This window comes from Crocodylus porosus, unplaced genomic scaffold (genome assembly GCF_001723895.1).
Source record: "Crocodylus porosus isolate Cpor-Errol unplaced genomic scaffold, CroPor_comp1, whole genome shotgun sequence".
Lineage (NCBI taxonomy): Eukaryota > Metazoa > Chordata > Crocodylia > Crocodylidae > Crocodylus > Crocodylus porosus.
The window spans coordinates 5,528,525-5,539,766 of NW_017728907.1; the positions used below are offsets into that span (position 1 = coordinate 5,528,525).

General features: G+C 46.9%; 1 long non-coding RNA gene across 1 annotated transcript; it reads right to left on the reverse strand.

Annotated features, from left to right (window-relative positions):
* Positions 1-4,729: 4,729 nt before the first annotated feature.
* LOC109307610 lies at positions 4,730-10,887 on the reverse strand. The gene is made up of 3 exons (XR_002100311.1): positions 10,876-10,887; positions 8,985-8,992; positions 4,730-4,940 (listed from the first exon to the last, which is right to left on the reverse strand). It is a non-coding gene; the product is annotated as an uncharacterized LOC109307610 (long non-coding RNA).
* Between the last annotated feature and the right edge of the window lie 355 nt (positions 10,888-11,242).

Below are 11,242 nucleotides of genomic sequence, written 5' to 3' on the forward strand. Positions count from 1 at the left end.
TCTACAGATTTAAATATACAGAGACAGTGAATTTTATTGAAACATATACACAGGCAAGAACAAATGGTTATGGTAGATGAAGGTCCTTTATCAGCATAGGCCTTGACCCTCAGCAGTCTTCTGGTTAGTTCACAGCCCCTACCTTCAGTGGGCCCTTCAGGCAGCAGGCAAAGGGAACAAGCAACAGCAAAACACAGGTTAAACAATACGTCAGCAGATGAAATCCAGCATGGATAAAAAATTAGTCTGAGCATGCATAAACAAGATTACATCAATAACATTCAACATATAAGGATAGCAAACACATGAAAGTAAAATACTGTGTAACCCCGGTACAACCCAGGGTGTACCCTGATCCCAATCACAAGGGCGGGGTGAGAGGTGAGGGTGCTGTGGGAGGGGCCACCACCACTGACTTCTGGCTCCCTCCTGCCTCTATAGAGTTAGACTTGAGACAGGCTCTTAACAATTTATACATATTTAACACATAATATACATAAATATAAAACTAAATATCATAAACATATATTTGCACAAAGGACAGTAACTAATAACCAAGGTTAAAACCTAAATAACACTGTGGAAGATTCACTCCCAACCACAACCCCCAGGGAAAGCAATATATATGCACAATGAACCCACAGCTTCCCCACCCCATAGTGGAGAACCTGTACTCAATTAAGGGTTATGCAAATATAACAGTGGAAATGTGATTTTACCCCTACAGAAGAACAGTTCCCTTTTTCTTTAATGCAGAATGCTAGGCATCAAATGGGCCCCGACCCAGTTAGGGGTCCTAACATTCAAGAAAAACCAACAGGGTGTTTTTCAGAAATTATTCTGTGCTATGACAGCACTATTTACCCATCACAAATAAAGATTTAGCAGCATTACACAATACAACGTTTCAATATAAGGTGCAATCATAAACAATCTTAATAACATCTACTCCTTAATATAGTCCATGACCCATGGTAAGGTATAGTCCTCTTTCCAATGGGGTCCCTTGGGGGTAGGGGGGAGTGTGTGCAGGAAGCCCCAGGGGCCTCTCCCCTTAGGGCCTTGACTGGGCAAGGGGCTGCTCACCCAGCCCCTTCTCTGGGCCTGCGCATCCCAAATGTCTTTCCCCTGTGAGACCCAAGGGCCCAATGACTCACGCTCCTTCACGTGGCAGTGGTCAAGGTGCAGCTCGCTGGGGTCTCCTCCGTACCACACACTGGAGCACCCGTCCAGGCCTTCTCCACACTGCTGGCTCCTCCCCACCCTGTGCCCTGCTCCAGGAACTGAGGGCTCAGCTCCTCTCAGCTGAAGATGGCTCCTGAATGCTGGGCCTCACACCGCAGCACTATTTCCCCATGCCCTGGCTCTTGGCACTGAGGGCTCTTTTAGCAAAGGCAGGGCCCTTCAGGCTCCGGCCACCTGACCTGACACCAGGTGGTGAATCTGAGCAGCCTCCACGGCTCCCTGACTCCACTCCCTCATGCACTGCCCTGTGCACCATGGGACCCAGCTGCTTGCCGGGAGATAAAGTCTGAGATGTCTCACTGCAGCTCCTAAGGCCCTTGCCCCATGCAGCGCCCCACGCACCATGTGGCCTGCTGGCCCTCTGGGGTTGCAGGCTCGATCTGCTGTTCGTGGTTCCCACAGCCCAAGCTCCATGCACCGAAATGTGCACCGTGATGCCCAGCCACCTGCCAGGGTTGCAGGCTTGAGCTGCCCTTCGCGGCTCCCAGAGCCTGAGCTCTGTGTGCTGAAACATGCACCATGTTGAGCCTGAGGGTCTCAAACTCTCCCAGGGATCTTCTGGAGCTTGGAGCTATTCCCCACTGGGGGTGCTCATCCCCAGCTTTTCTCGCTTCTATCTTCTGTCTTCAGCTCCCCCGTTGCATCTCCCCTTGTGCTGGGTACGCTGTTCTTTATATACTCTTCAGGGCTCTGTCCCTGAAGTCTTCTGGACCTGACAGGTTTGCAGTCTACAATTAAGTACACGGTGCTCCCCTCCCCATCCCTTCAGGAAAAGGGTGTGGCTTCAATCCTTTGGCTGCCTCCTGATTGGTGGATGGTCTCCACCAATCAAAGCAGCCGAGTCCCGAGCCTGGGACTCAACCCAAGCTCCAAAAGGTAAGCCTGCTACAACTGAACAAGGGGCGGCTCTAGCAGCCTCTTAAGCAACTGAATCGCTACCAGACAAAACAAGGCAGTTCATGGATGTCTCATAACACAACATTAAAATACAGTTTACAGCAAAAGACACAATTTACAGGCTACTCTGCAGTGTAAGGAATAAGGACAATCTTAAGCATTTACTAAATGAAACAGATAATGATACACAATTGTGCCACAAGGGAAGGAATAAAATAAGGAAAAAAACAGGATGACATAAAGAAACACCATCACCCACAACTAGTCCACTTGACTAAAATGACTCAGTAACCACAAAGTCAGTTGCCCTCCCCTGTGGAAATCCCTGCCTCTTCCCCTCCCTGGGACTGCAATCCCCTACCCGGGTAACTCATGACTCCCCAACAGCTCCAGTGGGCTTGGCTTATCTCTCTCTCTCTCTCTGTGGAGTTTGGCTGCTGGGGCATCTCCCCTCACTGGTTAGGCCACTCCGTCCTGCTGCTACTTGCTGTGGGAAGGCCTAAGCTGCCTTGTATAGCCTATCAGCCCTCTCAGGTTCCAAGCACCACTCTGTGCACCATGGCAAGGCTTCTGCCTCTCACAGGGATGGGGACCCATGCTGCCTCGTGCAGCTGCAGGCTCCCTTCAGCTCCATCCAGGCCCTATGCATCACTCGGTGCACTGTGGGGTTTCCACCTCTAACAGGAATGGGGACCCACACTGCCTCATGCAGCTGCAGGGGTCCCTTCAGCTCTGTCCAGGCTCTGTGCACTACTTTGTGCACCATGGGGCTTCTGCCTCTTGCAGAGATGGGGACCCATGCCGCCTTGTGCAGCCATGGGGATCCCTCAGCTCTCTCCAGGCCCCGTGCACCACCCTATGCATTGACACCACTGCTCCCTCAGTGACAGGGGCTAAGACACAGCCACTTGCTGCCTCCCGCTTGACGGATGCAGCTTCAGGCCACTTTTGGGGCAACTGCTCCACCCCCACTGGGCAGCTCCACCAGTGCTTTCTGCAGTCCTCTTCAGTCATCCCTCATCAAAGCCACCCATGTGCTAGGCACATGGGCTTTTATCGCTTCTGGAGGCTCTACCCCCAGACTGAAAATTGACCAATGGGGAAGCCCGAGGGGTTAGTTCTCCCTCAGGTCCTCTTCTTCTTCTTGCCCTTGTGTCAGTGTGGGGCAAGCCTGCCTCCTGTCTTCTCTTGATAAGTGGGGAAGAGAAATGCCCCCACCAATTGACCTGAGCCATCAGGGCTCAAGCCAACAAGCCAGGCTGCTGGTAAGTACACTGGCCAGCCTGCCACATTAGTGTTTAGCTTCATCTTGGTGTGACAGAGCTGGTACTCCCCCTGTACCTTGGGGCCTTCTGCACAAGCCTTCCACTTGACAGTATCATTCAACAGTTCTCACTATACCATGCTCCAATCCAATCTCTTAAGTTTTATCTCTGGATTAATTCTCTTTCCCAGTATCTGTCTACTGCTGTTTTCTCCACTCTCATCCATCTCCTTCCATACATAACACTGGGTGAACCACAGGTCAGCAGGTGAGAAAGCACAGGGGAGTGCGGGAGCTGAAGAATTTCTGATACTCTATGCCTCTATGCTGGGACTCCTGCCAGCTCCCATGCCAACTCACAGTTCACAGTGATGCATGGGTCCAATCAGGGTAGCATAGAGGCAGAGGTTGGCATGGGAAATGGCCCAGCTCCTGCACTGCCTCAGGCCAACTGTAGATTCATCTCTAAGTGGGGAAAGCCTTGGGTTCCCAGCTTGAAAAGACATTCCCAAGAGATTCCAGGGGTGCATTACTATAAATAAGGAATCCCAGGCTTTCTCCACCATAAGCAAGGATCCCCCACCACACCTCCTCAAATAAGGAGCTCTGGCTTTTTGCAACTTATGGGAACACACCCAGCAGATCCCAGAGGTGCCCACTTATGGAGACATAGACAGGAAATGCTGGGAGTTCATCTTTGTAAGCAGGGAAAACCTAGATTTTCTAGCTTACTGACAGTCAGACTCAATGATCTACTAAGGTCGCTTCCAACCCTAAACATCTATAAATCTATGAGAGGCGTCACATGATTCCCCAGGACTCATCTCTGTAAGAGGGGAAAACCAAGAAGATCCTCCAGGGACTTAAATGGCTTGATCTTGCCTGGGAATCCCCTGGCTGCACACAATTAGGCCCTTCAAGCCTCCAGAGCACCTGCTTAGAGTGGCTGGAGAGCACAGGCAGCTCCAACTGACCACACTCTCCCATCATGAAGAAAAAGAATGGATGCCACAGTAAAGCAGCTTTTGTCATGACCATGTTTTTTATGACTACAAATTTTGGACATTTGTTGCACAACAAGGGGTATGGATGTGTTTGCTTTGACTTTGTACAGCCATAAAAAATGTTATGGCAGCATAAAAGAAAGGAAAGGCAATGTCTGTTTCTGTTGGTGATGTGTAGGGGATGCACGTGGGTCCACGTGCATTCTGAGTGTGGTGGTGCACTGCTGTGAAAAGGTGCCACTGCGGCTGCAGCTGTGTGTTAGGATGAACTACTGGGTTCAGAAGATTCCCTGCGCTTGAACAAAGGACATACTCATGGTTGTTTTCACCCTTGCAAAGCTTTATTTAAGGATACTCGCAGAGGCAGGCAATAGAACAGAGCAGAAAGGGCTGTCACCTCACATCAGCCTTAGGTGGCAGCTGCCACCCCGCATGGTTCCCCTGGCTCCGGAGTGTCCCAATCCTGGGGATGCGATAGCCTGTGCCAGGGCTCTGTGCAAGTCAGAACTCTTGCCAGAGCTGAGGAACCCCTGGGATCGGGACACTCAAGGGCCATGGGAACCATGCGGGGTGGCAGCTGCCACCTAAGGCTGATGTGAGGTGACTATCCTCTCTGCTCTGTTCTATTGCCTGCCTCTGCAAGTATCCTTAAATAAAGCTTTGCAAGGGTGAAAACAACCATGAGTGCGTCCTTCGTTCAAGCGTGGGGAATCTTCTGAAGCCCATAGTTCATCCTAAGACAACTGGTGTCAGAGTGGGATGAGTCGTGATCCAACACAAGTGTCTATCACATTCCACTGTATTACAACATTCTACTATCTAGGTTCATGGTTCGGTCACACTCACAGACCAGGAGGCTATGTGCCACTTCACCGGCCTACTATGGAATCAGTGTGCAAAACTCTTGCTATTAATAAAGCTCTTACTATTACAGGCCACCTGCGGGAGCTCCCCACTTGCCACCACCATGCTCCCACCGCCAATGCAATGCTGACATCTGCGGGAACTCGCCATTCCCCACCAGCCTCCAGGGGCATTCAGTGTTCATGTGTGTTTCTATCCATAGTGCTCAACAACTCCTTGCCATTTGTTCCCTAATCTCCTTCCTCAACTGCATCCTTATGCTTTTTAAAATTGAGACATCTTTTTTCAGGTCCAGTCAGTCACTAGTCACAGGTGACCTGGGTTCACTCTATGGTGCTCAGTGTTGTAACAACTAAGTACCTCAGGAATGCTAAGTATATATTCTACTTCCTCCTTCTCCTTTTGTTTCTATTCTTATGTATTTAGATAAGGTGCATGCCTCTAAAGAACTCTTTTCTAGGTCTAAAATGGCTCCGCTTTGCCATCTGCACAATGCAGATTTGACTACCTACCTCATGTGCTATTAGGAAGATTCACTTGTTAATAAAGTAGGAGGCGTCAGCATGGTTTGGTCCACAGGGCACTAGATGAGCTCGAAGAGGAACATGGTTCTAGTCTGCTCTACTGCTACATAATCCTGGTTTTCTTACTTCTCTCTGTTTCCCCTCCCACTGTGTGTCTATCTCACCATCTTTGGAACATGGACTGTCTCTCACCATAGATGAAATTCCCCATTGGAATCAGTAATAACATTTGCAAGGACTTCTGCTTCACCAAAATAGTATCTATGCACTTGTAGGCTGATTAGCACAACAGGACCTCAAAATCAGCTGCTGCTTCTAGGTGCTACAATTATAGATAAATAATACAGGCAGTCCTCGACTTACAACATTTTGAGACACAATGTTTCACACTTACGTTTAATACATTGACACCCTGCTTCAACTTTCTGACATCAGTTTCAACTTTACAATGTTTGACCCAACGCGTCACCATACCAATGAACAAATTTGCTGCGTCACCCATCTCCCTGGAGAACATCTGTCCAAACTTCCTTGGACACTTTCTTTAATAAAGCAGATAAGGCTTCAGAAGAACCTGCAGCCAAGACTCCTGAGAAGACTCCAGCCAAGAAGCCTTCAAAAAGTCCAACCAAGAGCCCTTCAAAAGTACAGCAAAGTCGCCTCAAAGAAGTCCTTTCAAATCAATATGATTGCTATTTACAATATAAATATTTTAATGTAGCTATATTAGTCATCTATAATTGATTGAGTAAAAATTCTGGGTTATTTTTGGTGAAAATAGGGTATCGGGCCTTGGTTCAGGAACCAATCCCCAATTTATAATACTGTTTCCTATGGGAAAATCAGTTCAGAGTTACAGCGTTTTGACTTAAGATGCGGTTTTCAGGAACCAATTGTGTCATAAGTCCAAGGACTGTCTGTAACGAGAATATCTATAAAATACCATTAGCTATTCTGATCAAGATGTTAGGAAAAAAAATATAGCTCCTTAACAAAGCTGGGAGGATACAACTATTTATTCCACTTGTTTCAAATTATGCCCAATCCCTTCAAAAACATGGGGGATGGGTAAAAGGAACAACACGGCAATCCACAGTTATATCAAAGATCAATGCCAAGCACCAGGAAAGTTCAGGTTGTTATTAAATGGTGTTATTCTGTGACTCACTGAGGTTTGACAAATTTGAGATTTGTTTTAATTTGACTTAGTTTGCTGCTACTGTTTCTGGCAAGCCTTTAACTATTCAACTAAAACATATCTTTTAGGGTGACATGTTGCAAACATACTGCTTTATGTTTTGCTTTCTATTTTGCTTTGTTGTTAGAGTTGCAGCATATACAAAATAATTTCCCTGTCCCCATCTCATTATAAATCATTTTAAACTCTTCTCTATAAAATATCTTCCTCTAAGCACCATAACATTTCAGAATATTTCTATATTTCTATACCCTGTCTCTAGTCAGAGCTTGACAATGAAAACATTCTCCACAGCAAATTTAGCAATACAAAACAGAAATTATGAACATACGCAGGAGCATCTGAGACTCATTTGCAGTCTTCCAGGATTATGTTTCTAAGTAAAACAGGGAAAATATCAGCTGAAGAGGCTGTCTGTGGGGAATGGAGGTTACCCGTCTAAAGCAAAATAGTAACCTGCATTTTTTGACACAGGGATTGAAGGGGATCATCCTTTTCTCAATTATTCCAGATTTTTATTTTGGTCTTGGTTTCTTCTTTTTTTAATTCAGCCACCAATATGGGCAGGCCATCCAACTCTCTTTTCCTTGTTTGCCTCAAGATTCAGAGAATGTAACTATGCCCATGGAAATATACCACTTGATGCCACATATCACCAGGGATCCTGGCTTCCTCTTATAAAAAAAAATCCCAAATTTTCATATTTAAAAAGTAACCTGAAATCCACATTTTCCATAATATATATTTCAATATAATAAAGGGCTAAGTTTGTCTGTCTGTTTTTAATGCTATTGGAGCACTCTTATTGGTTACTGAAACAACCAATCAGAGTACTCCAAGAGCATTGTGGACAGGAGGCAGCAGCAGTGGCAAGCCACCATGATGGTGGGGATGGAGCAGGGGATGAGGCCAGCAATGCTGGGCTCACCCCACCCCACCAATCTTGCTCCTTGGAGGGGGTGGCACAGAGTGCTGGTGGAGGGGGAGGGAGGGGACAACAGGGCAAGATTCCCCTCTCCCCCACTCCTGGGAGGCAACAATGATGCGGGGTGGGGATAGGGTTAGCAAGCTTCCCTACCTCCATCCCTGCCCGCCCTCCATCCCCATCATTCTTCACAGGCAATTCCCATGTGTGTGTACATATGTGTATATATTTCATAAATTTCACAGATTTCATAGACATTAGGTCTGGATTTTATATATGTATATATAAAATGGAAAAATATGGATTTTGTGTTATTGTACTTTTTAAAATCTGAAAATTTGGGATTTTTTTATTAGAGAAAACCAGGATCCCTACACATCACCCAAGAGCATAAGTCTTCAAACTCATTTCCCAGTCATCTGTAGCCAATCCCACAAGCACAGATTGCTAGGAGATCACAAAAGCAGCTCTCCAGTCTAGAGCAGGAAGTTACTGGAGACGGCTATGTTCAATAGCTAGAGAATGAAGCTGAATTCCACAACTGCCTTACTTATGAAAGAAGTTTTAAAGTAGCTGAGATAAGTTAATAGAGGGGATACAGAAAAGGGTTCTGCCTAGCCAGTTAGAGGGTGTGATGTGTGGAGTTGTTTGTGATCTGCAAAGCAGAATGGAAAGTGCTTGATATTTCCCCATGCTTCTGGGCTTTGGTAGTTAGCACATGGAGCAAGAAAGGAATCCACTGCCAATCTGATTGCTATCAGTGTAAGTGTTTGGTTTTTGGGTTTGGTTTTTGGCGGGGGGAGGGGCGGTGTTGTTTTTTTGCCATTTGCAGAAGCATCAAGTTTTGGCTGCAGCCAAGGCTAGGGATTTTTACTAGGGTGTGCTGACTAAAAAACCCAGAGGTTTTGTCTTTCCACTAAGGGTCTCACTGATCACTACATTTGACTCCAGGAATAAATTTTACCCCATGGTAAGATTGGTATGGACTGTGGTGGGTTTTTGCCTTCATCTGTAGAGGAGGAGCGGCCCTTTTCTTTGGATTTCTTACCTGAATTTTAACAACCCTTGCAACTACAGGACATTAACAGCTCTGGGCAGATGTGAAATTTTGAAAAGAGAGGTTTAACAGGGAGCCAGAGGCTCCTGTTACTAAAGAAGAGAAAAACACAGCAGGCAGCTGAGACAGGGGCAGCATGCAACAGACCTAAGCTATAATGGGGAAGAGCAAGCTGCCTATTAGAACCAGAGGAACACCTGTGTGAGCTACTGAGCTACCAGACTCTGATAGAGCAATGCTCCAGGGTAGATAAGCCAAATGACTAGGAGGAAGGAAGAGGACTGGTAATGTGCAAGGAGCCTCCCCTTTAGCATGAAGGCAACAGACCACAGCTCTTCTCTGGCTCTGGACCTTGCCATCAACACTTCAAGACCCCAACCCCAGCTCCAGAACAGCTCCCTACACAGCCGCATGCTCTGCCAGCACTGCTGAGGCCAGTCTCCTTGGAAACCCTGGTACTGCGCTGTCACAGTGCTGCTGCTGTTACTGGAGTCTCCATGAAAACTGGCTGCAGGAATGCAAGCAGGCACTGCTGGTAAATGGAGTCCAACCACTGGCCAGATATGCCATTTTGCTCATCCCTGCTTTATGTTCTAGTTTAGACTGGTGGCCCAGGCATGGCTGAAAGGATGCTTGAAGGGCAAGGGAAATTTTAACCCCTGCCAGGGACCAGATACAAGACAGGTAGGTAGAAGCCAAGAGGACAAAAACCTGGACTAAGACAGGCAATGTAGAAGTAGCTTGAGGCTGAGAGGGCCAGGGCAAGAGCCTGAAAAAGGTGACCAAGAGCCATAGGCCCCAGAGCCCAGGAAGGGTGAGAGCAGGAGACAGGACCCTGGTGACTGAGAACAGTAAGAACAGGAGACCAGGAGAAGCTGGGGTGCAGGACAGTGGACCTTAGACTAGGAGGCCCATCTAGAGAAAAGGGGCCAAAACCAGGAAGGCCAAAGCTCTGAAAAATGCATTGAGGCCTGAAGACAGTGCATTGGGATCAAATTGCCCCACTGAAGTTATAACTAGCAACATCTGTGAGGCATGGGCATGGCTATAGGGAAAGACGAAGGCCACAAGCACAGCTCTTATGGCACCCAGTGTCCTAGTTCACCAATAGGGCTGGAAGAACCATGATAGATTAAACAAGGATAGATTAGCAATGGACTGGACTCTCTCTGGGCCTCAGGGCAGCCTCCCAACCTTTTGTCTATACAACATCAAGGCATGGCAGAAGAGTGGTGAGGAAGGGCACCCAAGGGACCAGATGAGGCAGGAGATGTGCATCTACTAGAGGGCACCACAACACCACCGGTCACTTCCTGTCAAAAGGGGTGCAGACAGTGAGGTCCATCATCACATCTAAAACAACACATATTTTCCTCCAGTTTAAAATAAACTAGAAGCGTTACTAATATGCAAGAGCCCAGGGCTGTGTTATTCAGTTTAAGACTGAAGCAAAAACAAATATAACTTCATTGGAATGAGTTAGAAACAATCTGCAGGGCTGTGAAATACGAGCCTCATTACCAGGTGCAGCTAACAGCACAATTTTAGAACACAGGATAGCTTGATTGGTGGAACATCAAGACCATTAAAAAGAAGAAAAGGCCATTCACACCTGTGGAATGAAGAATCTAGAAGGGATCCAGTGATTACAATGAGCCATGAAGTCAACTGACATGCTCAGCACTACCTGAGTAGAAATGCTGCTTCCACCACCAGGCAATTTGTTTTAAACCTGGGGTGGACCAGGAATCAAAGGTGGGGTGCAAGTGCACCCCATCCCCAGATCCACCCCTCTAACTGTCCTTGTCCCCCTGTTTCAGCTATGGAAGATTAGGGTGTTTTGGGGAATCTTTGGGCAATATCCCTTGTAGCTGTGTGACAGGGTTGATTGTGTTACTTTAGGAATGTATGGCATGGTTTGGATAGAGATGACCCTGCATCGAGCAGGGTGCTTTGAAGAACTGGATGAGGAGCTCATAAGAGAGTGAATTCTCCTGCAGAAGCCAGCAGGCTAAACAAGCTGCTGACAGGCAGGCTTAGGAGTTACTTTTTAATCATTTAATGAAGGGGAGTTTTTATTCCTTCAAAACAGAAAACCTGTGTTTTCCCATTTTTTTCATTTATTTTTGCTTACTAAATTATTGCTAAGGCACATGTCATAGGACACTACTACACACAGTTTTCCAAGCCCTTTTTCTTAGTATGTGAGCAAATGCTCAATCTTGGCAGGACACATCTTGTAGCTAGGTTAGTTTTTCTTGTGA